Source organism: Perissodus microlepis, chromosome 3, assembly GCF_051167445.1.
Source record: "Perissodus microlepis isolate ML-2025 ecotype Zambia chromosome 3, ASM5116744v1, whole genome shotgun sequence".
Classification (NCBI taxonomy): Eukaryota; Metazoa; Chordata; class Actinopteri; order Cichliformes; family Cichlidae; genus Perissodus; species Perissodus microlepis.
In genome coordinates, this window is record NC_140463.1 from 38124851 (window position 1) to 38140587 (window position 15737).

The 15737-nt window shown below is 43.6% G+C and overlaps 1 protein-coding gene across 5 annotated transcripts in view; it reads right to left on the minus strand.

The window, feature by feature from the left end:
* ppargc1a (peroxisome proliferator-activated receptor gamma, coactivator 1 alpha) overlaps positions 1-15737 on the minus strand; it is a 308162-nt gene that overhangs the window by 127287 nt on the left and 165138 nt on the right. The gene's annotated exons all lie outside the window — the stretch shown is intronic.

The following is a 15737-nucleotide window of genomic DNA, read 5'->3' on the forward strand; positions in this document are numbered from 1 at the left end:
GTGTGTGTGCATTAAGAAGAACAGTGACTCCCCGGTGTTAATGTAGGGTCTTAATGCTTCATTTCATGCAGCACTGGTATTTCTGAAAATTATGCTGCTACCCCAATACAGCAGAAGTGAATGGAATTTCATTTGTGGTGCTTAAAGCCTTGAGAGAAAAAAAAGAAGACGAGGAAAAAAAGAAAACAGAAACACAATCCACAGAGCGCCCTGTCAGCAAGGTTTTTCATAGGAACTTCTCTGGGATTTCTTTGGTACAACATATTTCCAATGAATTCTCAGTGCTACATCTCTCAAAAAGATCTAAGAGCTAATTTGGAAAATGTCTTTTTGCAATGAGCTGAGAGACGAATAAAACAGAGCATCAAAGGAAAAAGGGGTAGTTAGTGGTAGGAGGGATATTTTCCTTCTTTTTAAGATAACTGGCTGCTTAAGTAAAGATATCCAAATGACCGTCAACTATTACCCGAAACCCCCTACCCCCACTCCATCGTCCAGCACCATCATCTCCTTGATGGACACTGAAACCCAGCAATAACCCCACCTCCCCCACTCATACGGCCTTGTCAGGCTCAGAAGCAATCTTTGCATATAGGCGCTATTACTTTCACCATGGTGCACAAAGATCGGGGAGGGGCATAATACAGACTTCTGTTGCTAGGGAACAAAGTCACTTTAAATCTATGTGTATTTGTCATCGCGCTTGTTCCTCGGGATAAGGGTTGCCACTCAAGGAAGAAACATAAAAGGGCAAAGACATTTAGCCGGGATGTGAGGCAAGAGGAAACATGAGTTTCCTGCAATTGGAAGCACCTCGATGGTGGGAAAAAGATGAATGGAGAGAAACTGAGGTAAAGAGGTTTAGAGATTTTTGAAAGAGAATGAGAGCTTGCTTTGGGCCATGTTTTAGCATGAGGAGGAAGCTTACTTTGCATGCCCGGCTTATCGGGGTGTAGAGGTACGCTTGTGCACAATATGCAGGTTTGATAAATGAAACTGTTCAGATGAGTATATTTTTATTTAAGTCTGGGTGATTTTTGTCTTTGGCTGAGTATGAACAGTGGATATGTTTGTGTGAAGGTACTTTTCAAAATACACATGTACTCCACATGCTTTGTAATAGCAACACTGCTTCTAGCTTGTGCACAAGTCCTTTGCTTGTGTGTCACATCAAGTGTACAATGTGGTGTTCATTGGGAGCAACATGTCAAAAGGGTTTAATGCCAATATCTGCTCCCCTCTATGGCTAGTGCTGAAAATCAATACACCTGCGTTCTCCTTGGAGAGTGTTTGGAGCAAAGCACAGCCATACACACACAGTGTTCTGCTAGCATACGGTCTCCCCAGGACACTGGGTCGCCCCAGGCCTAAACTACACCTGTCCACCTGCACTTAGGTGGATACTAATATGTTTGATCCAGAGTGACAGGGTCTGCACCTCACAACGCTGACAATTTTCTGCTGCGGGGACAAGACTTTCAGTTCTTGGTTTTACTGAGGTTAAAGTGCTGCTGAAGTTGTGTATTCGTGTATGTGTGTTGGACTAAGGCTTATACCGATGTAGTTAAGACATACACTGCTAAAAAAATTAAAGGCACACTTTGAAAAAACACATGATATAGGATTGGGAATGTGTTAAGAATGGAAGGATGCCATACTGTTTGATGTAAATGAAAATTAACAACCTACAGAGGGCTGAATTTAAAGAGACCCTGAAAATCAAGTGAAAAAATGATGTGGCCAGATCAAAATCACACAAGTTGAACTGACACGATGCTACACTCTGATTAAGAAGTGTTCATGTAATTTTTTTGAGCAGTGTACATAATACTAGCATCGGAGTTTCTGAACATGGTAACACAGAGCTTTCAAATCCTCTGTGTGGATTTAAATCCAGAGAATTTAAATCCATCAAAACCAATAATATATACATTTAGCAGACACCTTACTAAAACTTTTTTATCTTTTGGTGACCACAGATGTGTTAAATACACGGATCTACAAGTGGCTGCCATGCTTAACCCAGTCAAACATCCACATCACAGGGTGAAATAGATCCCCCTTCTTGTCCCCGGTGGTCTAATTTTCTACCCGAATGATCTTCAAATTCTTTTTCCCTCAGTTTTCAGGCACATTCTTTTTCCAAGGCTTAGCATCGTTTCGCTCCATCAACTAAAAGATTTATCATGTCCCGCAAAAAAACAAACAAGCGGCGTGTGGTCATCCTACTGTAAGTGTTTCTAATTACCTCCTTAAAATTCTGCAAACAAGCTATTAAAACGTCTACGTTTTTGTTTTGTTTTTTGTCCCCCTCTTATTCCCTTTCATGCTCTTTCGTATCTTGAAACACTGCGAGCAATTAGTCCGAGTGATTTTATTCATTAGAGGGCCCGTCCTAATGATTATTAAACTGCACACAAGTCAGAAAGTAACCGCAGGGCTGCATGGTGGGAGAGAGGAGAATGGAGGTGGGGGGTTGGGTGGGGGCGCTGGGAAGGGATGAGGGAGCTGGAGGGAGAGTAAAGGAAGGAAAAGACAAAAGGATGAGTGTGTGGGAGAGATGATTGGGATTAACAGAAAAATGGGGCAGGACTGTTACGGACCAAGTTGAACACAGCAGAACGTATTAACGGGGACGAATGGACTCCAGACCAAACTGAAACGAGCGCAGATGAGGCCGAGCTGTCCACTACAAAATTAGGACAGATCATTTGCATTGTGGCAGGTGGATAATCACCCATTAAAATCAATCATATAAATCACTCTGGCTGCCAGCAAACATGTGTATGATGCAGAAAATAAATGGCAGACGGCAGATGCACCTATAAAACCTTGCAACAAAATGCACGCACGGTAAATAGTCGCAGGTGCTCAGCAAATGTGTACACACTCGGAAAGACTTGCGCCCGCAGTGCAAACATGCGTAGACTTTACCGCGTCCCCGCTGCTCCCCAGCTCTCGTCAATCCACACCTGATGTTATCTGTAAGGTGAGATTTATGCACTCGCGGGAGTGAATTTATGACAGACGGCCCCCTCAGTCAGAAAGACGGCGGCTAAGAAATTGCTTTGTTGAGTGGGGGGAGAGGGAAAGAGGAAGAAAAAGCAGATTTGAAAGATTTATTTCCATCTTCGCCAAACATGCATGATATATTCAATCTGTTCATTTGAGTGAAACAATCATTTCAAGGAGGCGAGGCGACGAAACACGATAAGGCCGAATTGTGTTTTGCGTCCCCCTCCAAAACCTCCTCCCCAACTATGCCTGGAAAGCGCCTAGTTCAGATGTATTCAGTCGTCACTGTTTCTGTTTGTGGAGGCCGGAGGGTGGGGGGTGGCACTGTTGGGGTGATGCATCATTTTCTGCTTTTTGTTTGTTTTGCTCTTTATTGATAGATTGATTGTTACCTTGGACATGAGCGGCGTGATGGAGGATCTCGGGACAAAAACACAAGTGGCAGCTCCTCGCCACTGCCTCACCAGCCAGACTGGCGAGCTCATAAAACATGATCAATATTGGTCCCCCCCCTCCCCTGCCGTTTATTCATCTATTCATTTTTTTCAGGCTTGGGCTTAAAAAAAAATGTTTGCCATCAAAAGCTAAAAAGGCAGACCTCGTCCCTCCATAGTTCATACTTCAGTATCAATTCTGTATTTGTTGACTCTTATTCCTCTGTGTAGACACAGCAGGTCGGTGCACATAATGAGTGAATTTGTGCTGCAACGAGTGAAAACACTAGCTTAAGGTCATCTGGTGGTCCTGACATTAGATATGGGAAAGAAAAGGTTAGCGTGTTAAAGGTATAAATGCCCAAAGACTGTATATAAAAGATAGGTTGTTGTTTGTTTGTTTGTTTATTTTGTGCTTTGATGAAACGCTGGGTTGCAAAACTATCACACTAGAACGCTAGCAAAATGCAAGAAGCAGATACCTAATTAGTAAAATACAGTCAATTTAACTCATCAAAGGTGAACCACATTCTTCTTGGATGGGCTGTTATATGCAATTAATCACACACTAAGCTGAATTATTTGTCAGAGAAGGGCCTTGAAAATGCTCTAAAGGCGCCAACACAACATAACGTCAATTCCTCCCGTGCATTCAAGCTGCTTTTTTGCTGCACTTTTTGGATTTATCAATGAGGAAATAACAATCATCGCCTCAGTATAAGCAATAATAATCATAGCTCCAATATAGGGACTCACACATGTCAGCAAATTCCTAGAGGGTAATTGCTCAAACTATTGGAATGGATGTGAAGGAACAGAAGTACAAAGAAGTGTAAAAAGTTGAGGGATAAACATGACTGACCATGATGAGTGGAAACCTTTTATTTGGTTCTGTTGCCTGTCACTGCATATAAAACAATGGGGACAGTAATCAACACATAATGCAAGTGCCAGCAAAAATGTTGGTCACTCATAGGTTGTATCATAAGCTTTACAAAGTTAATCAAGCAGCCACAGCCACAATAATGCAAACTTTAAGCTTTAATAAAATGTAAATGGGTGAAAAAACACCCACTGTACAGCAGTCACAATGCTTAAGGCTATAAAAAGCACTCAATGTATGAGCCTGTGGAACTCAACCCACATTTGGTGCCAAGACTAAGGGGTCTTTCCAGGAAGTTCAGTTTTTGGCACTTGCCTGTTGGCTCAGCTGTTGCTGCTTTCTCACTTTTCCTAGAGACAGGTCAGAAAAAAGGGGAAAAAAAATCTATTGCCTGTATGTTAGAAGTATTCCAACTTTTATATCAAGCGTCTTAATGTGAAACAAAGTGACCGAAGCATTGATCACCACAAAGTATGAGTAGCATGTTCATTTGATGCAGGACAACAATGTCAGGTGTGCTTCTCTGAGGACTTTTTAAATTCTAAGTTAAATATACTCCTACCTTTTTTATGCACACAATGTTAGAACTAAAAATGTAATTTCTTTGAAGAAAAAGAGCTTTAATACATGTGTGATTAATATATAGTTCAACCTTTGTCACTACGGTGTGAAATGTTAGGAACAGAAGCTCACAACATAAGGTATAATGGTAGGTGACCCTTGATCAACACTTGATATGACGCTTTCGGTCAATATGACCCTGAAATCGGTGTGTGTGATAGACACCATTGATGCCCGCTAATGTTAGCGAGGCCACATGTGGTCCAAATTTAGAGTGAACGCTGGTCTCTTCTGCCATCGAGGTCTGAGTGAATTTCTCTGATTAGTGGCGGGACTGGGAAGACGACGGCATAGCAATGGGCAGAAAGGTGACAAAACCTAAGCCGAGGCACTTTCTGAGAAAAATGTGTCATGGCTCACATGCCTCGGCCAATTAAAATGTCTGCACCCAAAGCAGAATTATAGCATAGTTAACCATAATGAGTTGCAGAGTTTAAGATCACTGCCTGCAAGACATAAAAGAAAAAGTTGGAAAATCAGGACCAAGTTTCGGGATACGAGTGATGCTGTCTGCGTGCTTTGCGGCTGCGAATATTAACTGCAGTTATTAACCGTTCTAGCAGCTCACTGACGACCTGGTTTTTCTAATCTTGTTGCCTCAATCATCACCTGCATGCTGTTGCTCCAGGACAAAAATGAGGAAAAGCTCAGTTATATCAAGTGACAGCTTTTAGATTATCCTATTCTAAGGTAGGCTGAAATGTTAAAACCTTCTGCCAGTTACAGTAGTTCCATTTCTTTCATTGATTTACTGTTCTGATGTAATTTCTTGCAGCCAAAATCAATTTTGCATCTCGTGCAAGAGTAAAAGAAAAAAATACCCCTCTTTCAGCTTTGATTAGATATTTATGATTGGACTGAGTTAACGGTCAAAGTAGAACAGGGTCCTTGATAGCCCTAGCCTTACCAGTGTGCTGTTTTTATCTTTACATTTTTACATATGCAAGTCAGATCCAAGTTCAGACGCTGCTCGTGTGCCTATGGAGATGTCTCGCTTTATCTGGATCGACATCACCTTGAATCTAACACCGACTAGCCCCAGAGTGGACTCGGATTCGCCGAGGTTAGAGAAGTAAAATCCCACGCCTGCTGTATTCCCTCCCCGCCTCCTACTCTTTGTGCTAATCTCCTGGTTCGGGTCAGAGCCCGAACAATTAAACGAGGAGAGCTGAGCGGCTCCTTCAGGACCCAGGGGCCGTGTCGCACGGGGCGGGGAGGTTCGCTCGGTACCACTGGCGGGAGAAGATGCATCTTTAATGGATCAGGAAGTGGAGACCGAGCTTCTCGGCACCCCCGGTAAACTCTATTAGACCACATCTCATTGCCTTCCACTAATGAATAATGTATGACGCCCTGCTGGTTCCAGGTGTGACTTGACATAGCAGTTTAAAAAAAAAGGGAAAAAGAAGTATATGAATATTCAGTGGCGGGTGGTAATGAAATCAAAATGTTCAGTATGGGAGTCCGTTTTTAGATTGAGTCTATCTCTGCTGTGCGGAACTGGTAGACTGTGCTGATGGAGAGAAATGAGAGACTTTATATGCACTGACAGGGCTGAAATTTTGCCCTGCACTTTTAATGGTTTGTCTGACAGCAGATGGAGATGTCACTGTGCGCGCACTGATGGAGGCCATTTTGTTTTGGCAAAGCCACGGTGATTTGTTTGTCTGGAAGGACACTGATGAGCTTGAGGACAGATAAATGACCTATTGGTCAACACTAAACAGACTTCATTTACCTGCTTTAACAGGGGGCTTAAAAACCCCAATGTAAAAGAAAGGTGCTTGCTTCATTGAACATGTACTCAGTCTCATTCGGCTGCCTCAGGCTCACGTGAGAGAAGAGCTGCAGACGTGTTTTCACCTCAAACCAGTGACTATGTTTGGTACTTTGTCTGGAACTGCAGACGAACCTAAAATACACAAAGATATCCTCTGCTATATTCTTCTATGTCCTTTCTCCATGCTCCACCAGTTCCATTACGGACGGAAATGCAGCCCTGGCATTTACAAGGTCCATCCAGTAGCAGAAATACAAAAAAAGAAAGCTTGTGAACAAGAGAGCACAAGCCCGTCATAGACAAACGACCAAGCCTCCGAAGGTTAATGCCCACCATGTGTGAAACAGGGAGCTGCGGGGGGCCACGGGAGGCCAACATGGTTGCAAAAAGCACGTCGCAGACACCCCGGCAGGCGTGAGGGGCTCTAGCCGCTGATTAATGCCATACTTTGGCTAATTACCTCCTCAGCGGACGTTAGCTTTAATGACACGAGTCATCAGAATACGTCAGTGCGGATGGATAGCCGGTCGAGGGAGGGGTGGGGGTTGAAAGAGGAGGAAAACAGGAGAGATATCAGTGCAGCCGAGCGTCAGAGAAAGCCATCGACTGCACCTTCCCACCCCATTAGGTCGATTTCAGCACGCCTGCCACAGCGCCATCCATATCTGAATAATAACTGTCGCTTAGTCGCAACCCCTACCACCCCGCTGCCCTTCCCTCAGTCCACCAGACCAGCATCGACTGGGTCCATTTGGTACCCTGTGACGCTTTCAGTCAAACTCTAATTTACTAAGAAATAAATGGTCTCAGTAATAACAAGGGCCCGGGAGCTCCAATCTCGACCAATCTGCCTCGTCGTCCCACAACAATTCATCCCGTTGCAACTCAGCAACACAGAGCCAAGCAGCAGACAGCGGTTTCAGCTGGTGGCCCGCCCAGCTGATGAGCTACAAGTGCCTGATTGGCTCAGTGCGCTGTCCTAAAGTGTGGTCATTCAAGCCCCAGTGGAAGAAGTGAACTCTGATGGCAAAGCTAATTTGGATATTCTCTCAAGCGTGAAATATGGAAAAGAGTTACTAAATGAGCAATTAATCCCACGGAGATACCATGTACCCTCAAAAACTTAGATGGAAGAAGGGAAGAGAACAAAGTGGGAAAAGAAGCTGATTACCATTTTAACTTTCCTTAACGTTACACACATTCTGATTTACTGAATATGATGAGATTAACACTTCTGAACTGCGAGGAATCCAATAAAGTGTGCTCAAATGTTCACACGCACGTTGTTTGTCATTGCTTCTGAGCTACGTTGTGTCATTTTCTCTTTGAATGTTCCGGCTAATTGCCTGTGGACCGCTTTAGCCTTTTCATTCTCCGAAGACCTAATTGTTATGTATTGTTGTGAAGGTCCGCAGGGCTCCCCTGGAAGTCTTATTTATTTTTGCCATTCATCAGTCTGCTATAGAGGCGAATTTCCACGGACGAGGGAGGCGGAAAGGACCTTCAGACGGTGCCAAGAAGTGTTCTTAAGTGCAACACTGATGCTGATTCAGAGCCGAAAGAATACGATGGAGGAAAAAAAAGTATGAGATGGAAGGGGGTGGCCCTTGTCTTTTTTGTGGAAAGGGTTCATCCCAGTGCCACAGACAACAAGTGCACGGCTTAAGTGTCTGGCACTGTGACATGTAGCTGAAGAAATGGTTCTACATCTATCAGAGAGAAAAGTAAAGGGATGTGCATGTGACAAGATTTCAGTCCTGCCGAGACATAACACATAATATTAACGCATTAGCTGTCATCTACTGCAGTGCCGGGGTTTGTCCTTGAAGTTAGGGTGGACTGGCATTAAACTATTTCAATAACAATTTGTACAAGACTGCCCCCGTCTTCTTTATTCAAAGAGAAAGGCTCGGAATAATCTCCCTCATCCCCCCTGTATGTGTGTGTGTGTGTGCCATGAACCCCACATGCAAACACACACTAATAACTAGCAATCATGATAATCTATAACTGCACTCCAACTGAGTCCCTGGACAGGCATTACAGTCATGTTGCAGGCCAATAAATAACAGCACAAATAAAGCGCCTGTCCGTTCCCCGCGCCCAGTGTGTATGCAAAATAGGTCAATAACACTATCCTGGAGGTCATTGCCAGACCGTTGGCTCCTTTATCGACTGTACTGCAATTCCAAAGGAATTAGGCTATGTCACAATTCATCGTGGCCGCAGCCTCTGGGTCTTTGACAAAAAGGGAGCCTTCTGTGGGGATGACAAAACTCATTTGTCTTACAAGGTTGTGTGTGTCTGTTTTGTTTCAGCTTTGCCTTCAGTGACCTGAATCAAAATAGAAAAGAGCCTTTTTGCGGTATGTCTTTTACTTTAAGTTCTTGCCTTTTTTTTCTTGTTTAAGAGTGTTGGGCGGGCCTTTGCGATAAAAAGCCTCCTTTTTGTGCCACCTGCAATTAAAATACAAACAAGTTTAATCACATCACGTAATCCTGTAAGCTAAATCAGCACATCTTAGCTTTCAGCTGCTTAATTTCTCTCAATTGATATACAGCTCTATGCATTACATGTCAAGCGTTTCAGAACGGCATCTCATTTGTTCTTCCACCATCAACCTCCACTCAGTGTCATAGATTTTAGGATGTCAATTTTCCCAAATCCTTCAAGCCCTTCAAAGCTTACTGATAGTCTCCTTGCAGCACCGGCGTATGAATATATTTGTCGGTTCGCAACGTCATCAACAGCTCCCTTCCCTGCCAAGGGCTGAAACGTGTGGCTTGGTGCCCAGTTTAAGGAATGTCCTTTCCTTTTGTCCTCCTCCACTCATAATTGATGGATGATGGAGCGATTGAGCGATCTTCAGAGACAACTGTCACTGCCCATTTCATTGGGTCTTCCAAATGCATGTAATTTCTCAATCAAGGGCGTTGCAACATTTAGTCCGGGCCTAAATTCTTCTCACATGCATGCAATACGACTATTATAATTTGAGCCCAGACACTACAAAGTAGCACACTCTTTGCAGTGGTGATAGTTGGATGAAGAATTAGCGAACGATGCTGAGCACGTTCCTAGCAGTACAGAAAACCTGGAAGCTAAAGAAATTTAGGATTTTGCCACAATGTAGCATGAAAGTTTGGGAACTTTTTTTTTCTTCCGTGAAACTTTAACGCATTCTCGTCCCAAGGCATCAAATGCTGCCGTTCAATCAGATAACACACAAGCTGGAGAGATGCACACAAGGGTCCTTTGGCGTTTGTGTCTCGATGCACCAGCTGCAGCAATATTGGAAACCGACACAAAATGGTCCTGTTTTTTTGGATGCAAGTCCACATTTAGAGACTGGAGTGGTGTCGGCGGACTAACTCGCATGTTTTGGAGCCAGAAGAATGTGGTTTGTGACCCATTTAAGAGCTTTGTGTTCTCCACTTTGTTCCAGCTCTCTGATTAGCATTGTTTTCACTTTTTTTGCTTTCAGTTAGATTTTAGGCACCAAAAAGAAGTACAAAGGACAAAAACCACAAATATAGAAATAGGCTTTTATCTTTTATTGTTAGGTGAAAATCTTGTGATCTCTCTCAGCAGTACACATGGAAGAAGTAACAAAAAAGAGTCATTAATTAGGATGGCCACAAAGCTTCTGGTTTTGGCCATGACACCCATCATTCAAGCTTATAATGTCGATGAGAAATCAGGTATAATTTAGTTTCATTTCTCTAATTAACCAATTTTAACTGCTTAAAATATTTAGCCTTTTTGATTCAAAACAAAGCAGTAATGTAATAGCATTAATAGTTTAACCGACCTAACACTGCAGCAGCGTTGTCAGTAGGTTTCCACTAACGTCTATCAGAGCCTTTTTTACCTGTGTAAAGCATTAGCTGCTGCCACTAAGCCAGTGGCAAACCCTGTTAAGAAAAGCTGACAGACAGACTGGGGAAGGATGTCTGGTGGGTTTTGATACTGTCAAAAGACATCTCTTCCTTCCCCTTTCTGCAATTCTTCTTTGTCCATTGCTCTACTCACTCCTCTCCCAGTCCCATCATGATGGCCTGAGCATGAAGGAGCCATCTGTCACACTGTGCTCATTCCTGCTCGGGTCCTGAGAGCCCGCCACTCACCTCTCACCCGCCTTGGCTGTCATGTCTGCTGGCTGACGGGAAAAGTGACGAGCGGCGACAAACGTCCCCAGCTTGAGTCTGTCACTAACCTCCCCTCCCTCCTTCTTTTTCCTCTCCTCTCCGACTTCTACACGTATGAGCACGCATGCCGATGTATACATGAATCTCTGCTTGAAAAATCTGCTTGCTATATCTATACAGACAGCCTTCAGAGAGCTCACGTGCGATTGATTTTCTCCATTTGGCAACAGGGTGACATCCTGACAGGGAAGAGGGTGAGCAGAATAGAGGAGGAGGAGGAGGAGGAGATGGAGAGAGACAGGCAGAGTGTGGTATTCCCCCATCTGACCATTATGAGAAGCATGTCAAACGAGGGCGAGAGACAGAGGCCTTGACATGGGCCAGCCCACACAGGGAGAAGTGGTGAAGTGGGGAGCGATGGAAGAAGGGGAATAGACAGAAATGAAAAAATATGTAAAAACAAACAATAATAAATGCAGGAGGGCTCCAGTTAAGAAGGGTTGAAAAGATTGTGAATGCAGAAAAAGTCTGTAAGGAAAACGACAGAGGAGAAGAAAGAGAAGTGGAATAATGAGGTGGGGCAGAGGGAGAACAGGAGGCGGGGAAAGGGCGCTCTTTACGACCTCACATCGATCGCACAAAGTTAGCCCAGCTACGGCGGCCTTACCTTCTCCGAGCCCTTCCATTCCTTTTGCCCCCACCACCACCACCCCTCCCTCCCAGCCCCTCTGTCCTCTCTGCTTGCAGGGGCCAAAGTGATAGACAGTGAGAATCTAGTGATAGCGTTTGATTGTCAGCTGAAGTGGCAGTTATAAATTTACTCCAGGATGGCCATTTACTGTGACGGTTCAGGCAATTGAGTGAGTGTGGCACGGGGGCGTGCAAGCTGAGATACACAGAAAGAAAGATGAAGGTAGAAGGGGGGCAACCGTGGGAGGGGCCGGCTCTCTGATCTTTGTCTCCCATCATCCTTTGTGATCAAAAATGCTTTTATCGGGGCCACCAACAGACACAACCAACACCCCCACCCCCCCTTGTCTTCTCACACGACATTAAACCTTCAAAACCTACAAATGGCTGCTGTCTCAATTTGGGCAATACAGGGCTTCTAGCTGGCTCAAAAAGGAAGAAAAAATGACCTCTGTTTCGTGTAGTTTACTGGAGCATCTGTCTTTGTTTACAATATCTTCCCTGATATTTGGAAGCAGAGGGTGCAGCCATTTCACAGCACTCCCTCACACATGTCACCCATTCCTCCCCCCCCCCCCGACAGACACACACACACACCACCACCCCCCCATTCCTGGTGGATTATTCCTTCAATTTCTTAAAAGCCGAAGCCTCCATTGGGATGGTCCAATTGCAGGAGAGAGGGATAGGGTGGGGGTGCTGGAAAGCTGTTGGCATTTACAAATGCTGCGAGCGCAGTGAAATATGGGAGCCATATTTCAACACGTGTGAGGCTGAACGTGCGCGCACGCCGAGCTGCACACAAACGCGGGTGCGTTGACACACCTCTGCGTAGGTCTGCCGGAGTCGGGTGCCTCGATGTGCAGGCGCTTGCTTGCGCAGGTGCTCACGGTGGTGGTAGTAGTGGGGGGTGGGGGTGCTTGCTTGGGTGGGTTTGTGTGCACCTTTGACACCAGCCTGACAGGCTCTTAATTGCGTCCGGGGGTTCCGTGATGTCACTTTTTTGCAGACATGGCACAGACGTGCAAACACACACACACACCCTCAGATGCTAATGTTTCACAGGATATTAAATAGCATTTTTTTTTTATACGTGCAACCTGTTAATTAACAACAACACCAACAAAATGAGAAAAATTGTGAACTTTGCAGGGAAAATCTGGAAGCTGTAGCAAAAAAAAAAAAGAGAGAGAGAAAAAATGTAAAGCACAGAAGCACCCACACAGCCCTAAAACTGACATGAGCAGGAGGAAAACAAGGAGGAAGAGAAATACTACAGGCATGTCTATCTGAAGGCACAGGCTCTAACTAGCAGCTAAACTAAACAAAAGCAGCTTTGTGTCTATGTGTGTGTGTGTGTGAGACAGACAAGTTATACCCCTGCTGTTCCCGGGTTCCCCCAGAGTTAAAATCTTTCCCCTGCTGTGTGCCCTTGTTATCAGCTCTTTGGCTCTTTTAGAAAATCTTATTTCAGAACATTTTATCCACAAGATATCATGAACGTCGGCATCAGGCCTTGGTATTTGTGAAAATTTCTCACCGCGTGCCGCTTTTTTTCCCTACATGCTATCAAAAACTGTGAGTCTCCAGAGACACGTTTAAAAAGCAGATTTCTAGATTTGATCTCCAAAAGAAAGCTTACCAGATTTATTCCATCGCGTGTTTCCGTTTGTTTAGTATTAACATATCCATTGGTGCTCTGTATGTGCTGAGGTTTATTCATTTAATAACATGCACTGTAAGCATATCCCGCACTGAGGCTAGGGCTCCGTTTATGGTCTAAGAAGATGTTCAGCACACACATTTGCATATTCAACAATGACACGGCCGGCAACAAAATATAAAGCATGTATGGTGGCTTTGTGTTGGAATATCTTTCTTTTGGAAGTCAGTGTAGGCAGAGATGAACACAGGGGAGGGCTATCGTGGGCTTCCCTGGCATCCTTGGGAAGCTGAGGTACAACACAGACAGGTATAGCAACTGCATAAGATAAGACAATGTAATTACTGTGGGAAACAGTATAGTGAGCATGAGCCATTCACCCACATCCATACCCACACAGCTGTATTACATACACAAACAGCAGATTATATTCTAGGCATCTTTCCGCACACAGTGACAGAGTTTTTCTGCTCGTTTCTGAAATTCAGATAACCTAAAAGTGACCCGTACCGTTAGCTTCCCTCTCTGCGAACCAATAGATGCTGCTGCTCTCCAGCTAGCTAGTCATTTAATAACTCCCAACCAGAACTGCACAACATTGGTTTCAATATGATGATGACATCAAGCTGTGAGGAAAAATAACAAAGTGTGGCTGTAATTGCATTTGTAGCTAATTTAAGGCAAAAATATATTTGAATGATTTTTAGTTATCTGTTACACAAACCAGACATTTCAAGGCTTTTGATTCAAACTGCACACTCACAGGCACACACACACACACGCACATTATCATGCAACCAGCCCTGCTTTGTCTATCAAGCCTTGTTTACAGCATGCACATACGAGCAACCCCACCAGTAAGTAATCAAGTCACAGCGACCTTCACCTCTCTCTACAACAAGGTCCTCTACATAACTTCAGCGGTGGAGTTTATTTATTTATTTTTTTACATGAGGTTAACAATGTTATATATGCACACAAAGACTCACTTCACATAAGAAATATGTTTCCACACAGAAATCGACCAAATATACAATGCTTCTTAGGTTATATGTAGTACCTAAACTTTAGAACAGCCTTCCTCAGCCCATCAGGTGGGTTGAATCTGTGCTTTTTTGAGATTTCCACATCATCAGTGTCATCAGTGTGACATATTTAATGCATGTATGTAATGCTTTACTCCAAAATTTTAAAAATATTTAATAGTTTTGACATATTTGTGATAGCTGCTGAAATGCCGGGTGCACCATATGGATAAACAATCATGGGCACCCACCTGCTGTTCAAACCTTCTGTTTGTGAGGAGCAGCCAATCAGAAAACAAGTTAGCATGCCAGGTTGGTTCTGTCTATTTGGGCCCAGGATGCTCTCATAAACTAGGCTGTCAATCACAAGATTTCCATGCCTGGTTAAATAAAGGTTAATAAAACGGAAAGGTGCTAAAACAGCCTGTTGCTGGACCCATCGTAACATAAAGAGGGAGTATTTTTAACAGTGAATTATGAAAAGATACATGAATGGGGAAAAAAAAAAAAAAACGGTACCTCGATATAACCTAGTTGGTCCACTCTTGCCCTTTCCTTAAAATGAAGCTCTCTATTTCAATCAGGAACACTTTCATCTCTTTAGCTTGATCTTTTTCTTCATTTGAATCAATGGTCCTTTTATCGCTGGACTTCAAAGTGATGTATAAAAATCGTACTTTGGTGAACAACATTTAGTTGTATTAGAAGTATCCTGATGATCCTAGATCTATGCTGGACGCCACTTAGAGACGTGTGCTGTTATTGTAATGAAAAGAAATTTGCATGTTTGTATTTTCCCCCTTTTGTTCTTTTTTCACTATCCAAACCATCCTCCTGTTTAAACTGGGGTCAGTTATCCATTGCCTCCCTACCCAGGGAGTTTGTAAAACTACAGGCAATCATTCAATGAGCTTTGTATGCAGTGTGCATGGAGGAAGGGAGTGGGTGAGTCCCCCAATCATAAACACACCATTTTCAGCAAATGCAATCATGGACGAGCTTGCAGCAAACAAAGAACATGAAATATACCCATGTGGAATTATTTTGCCTTAAACTCAACTGTACAGCAAGTCAAAAGAACTAAACAAAGTAATCAGATGGAGGACGCCTCCTTAAACAAGAACGAAAACAAGAAGAAAAAAAAAAAAGAATAGAAAAAATTAAGCCGGTGGTAGCATATGCTAATGATCTGGGAGCAAAAACACTTTTTTTTTGTAAAGTTCACAAATATGACTTTCGGTAAGCGCCCTGCTTTGTGTGGAAATCAGTACAAGAACATGCATAATAGGACCCAAGTCCAGTTCCTGCTAGCAGAGGTGACGGTTGGACAATTTGAAGACCGTTTGTGTGATTTTTGCTCCTATATTTTCCTAGCAGTCAGCCTCTTTCAGTTCACCACACTAAATAGCATACGTGCCAACCCTCCCGATTTTTCCAAGAGAATCCCAAATTTCAGTGCCCCTCCCGAAAATCTGCTG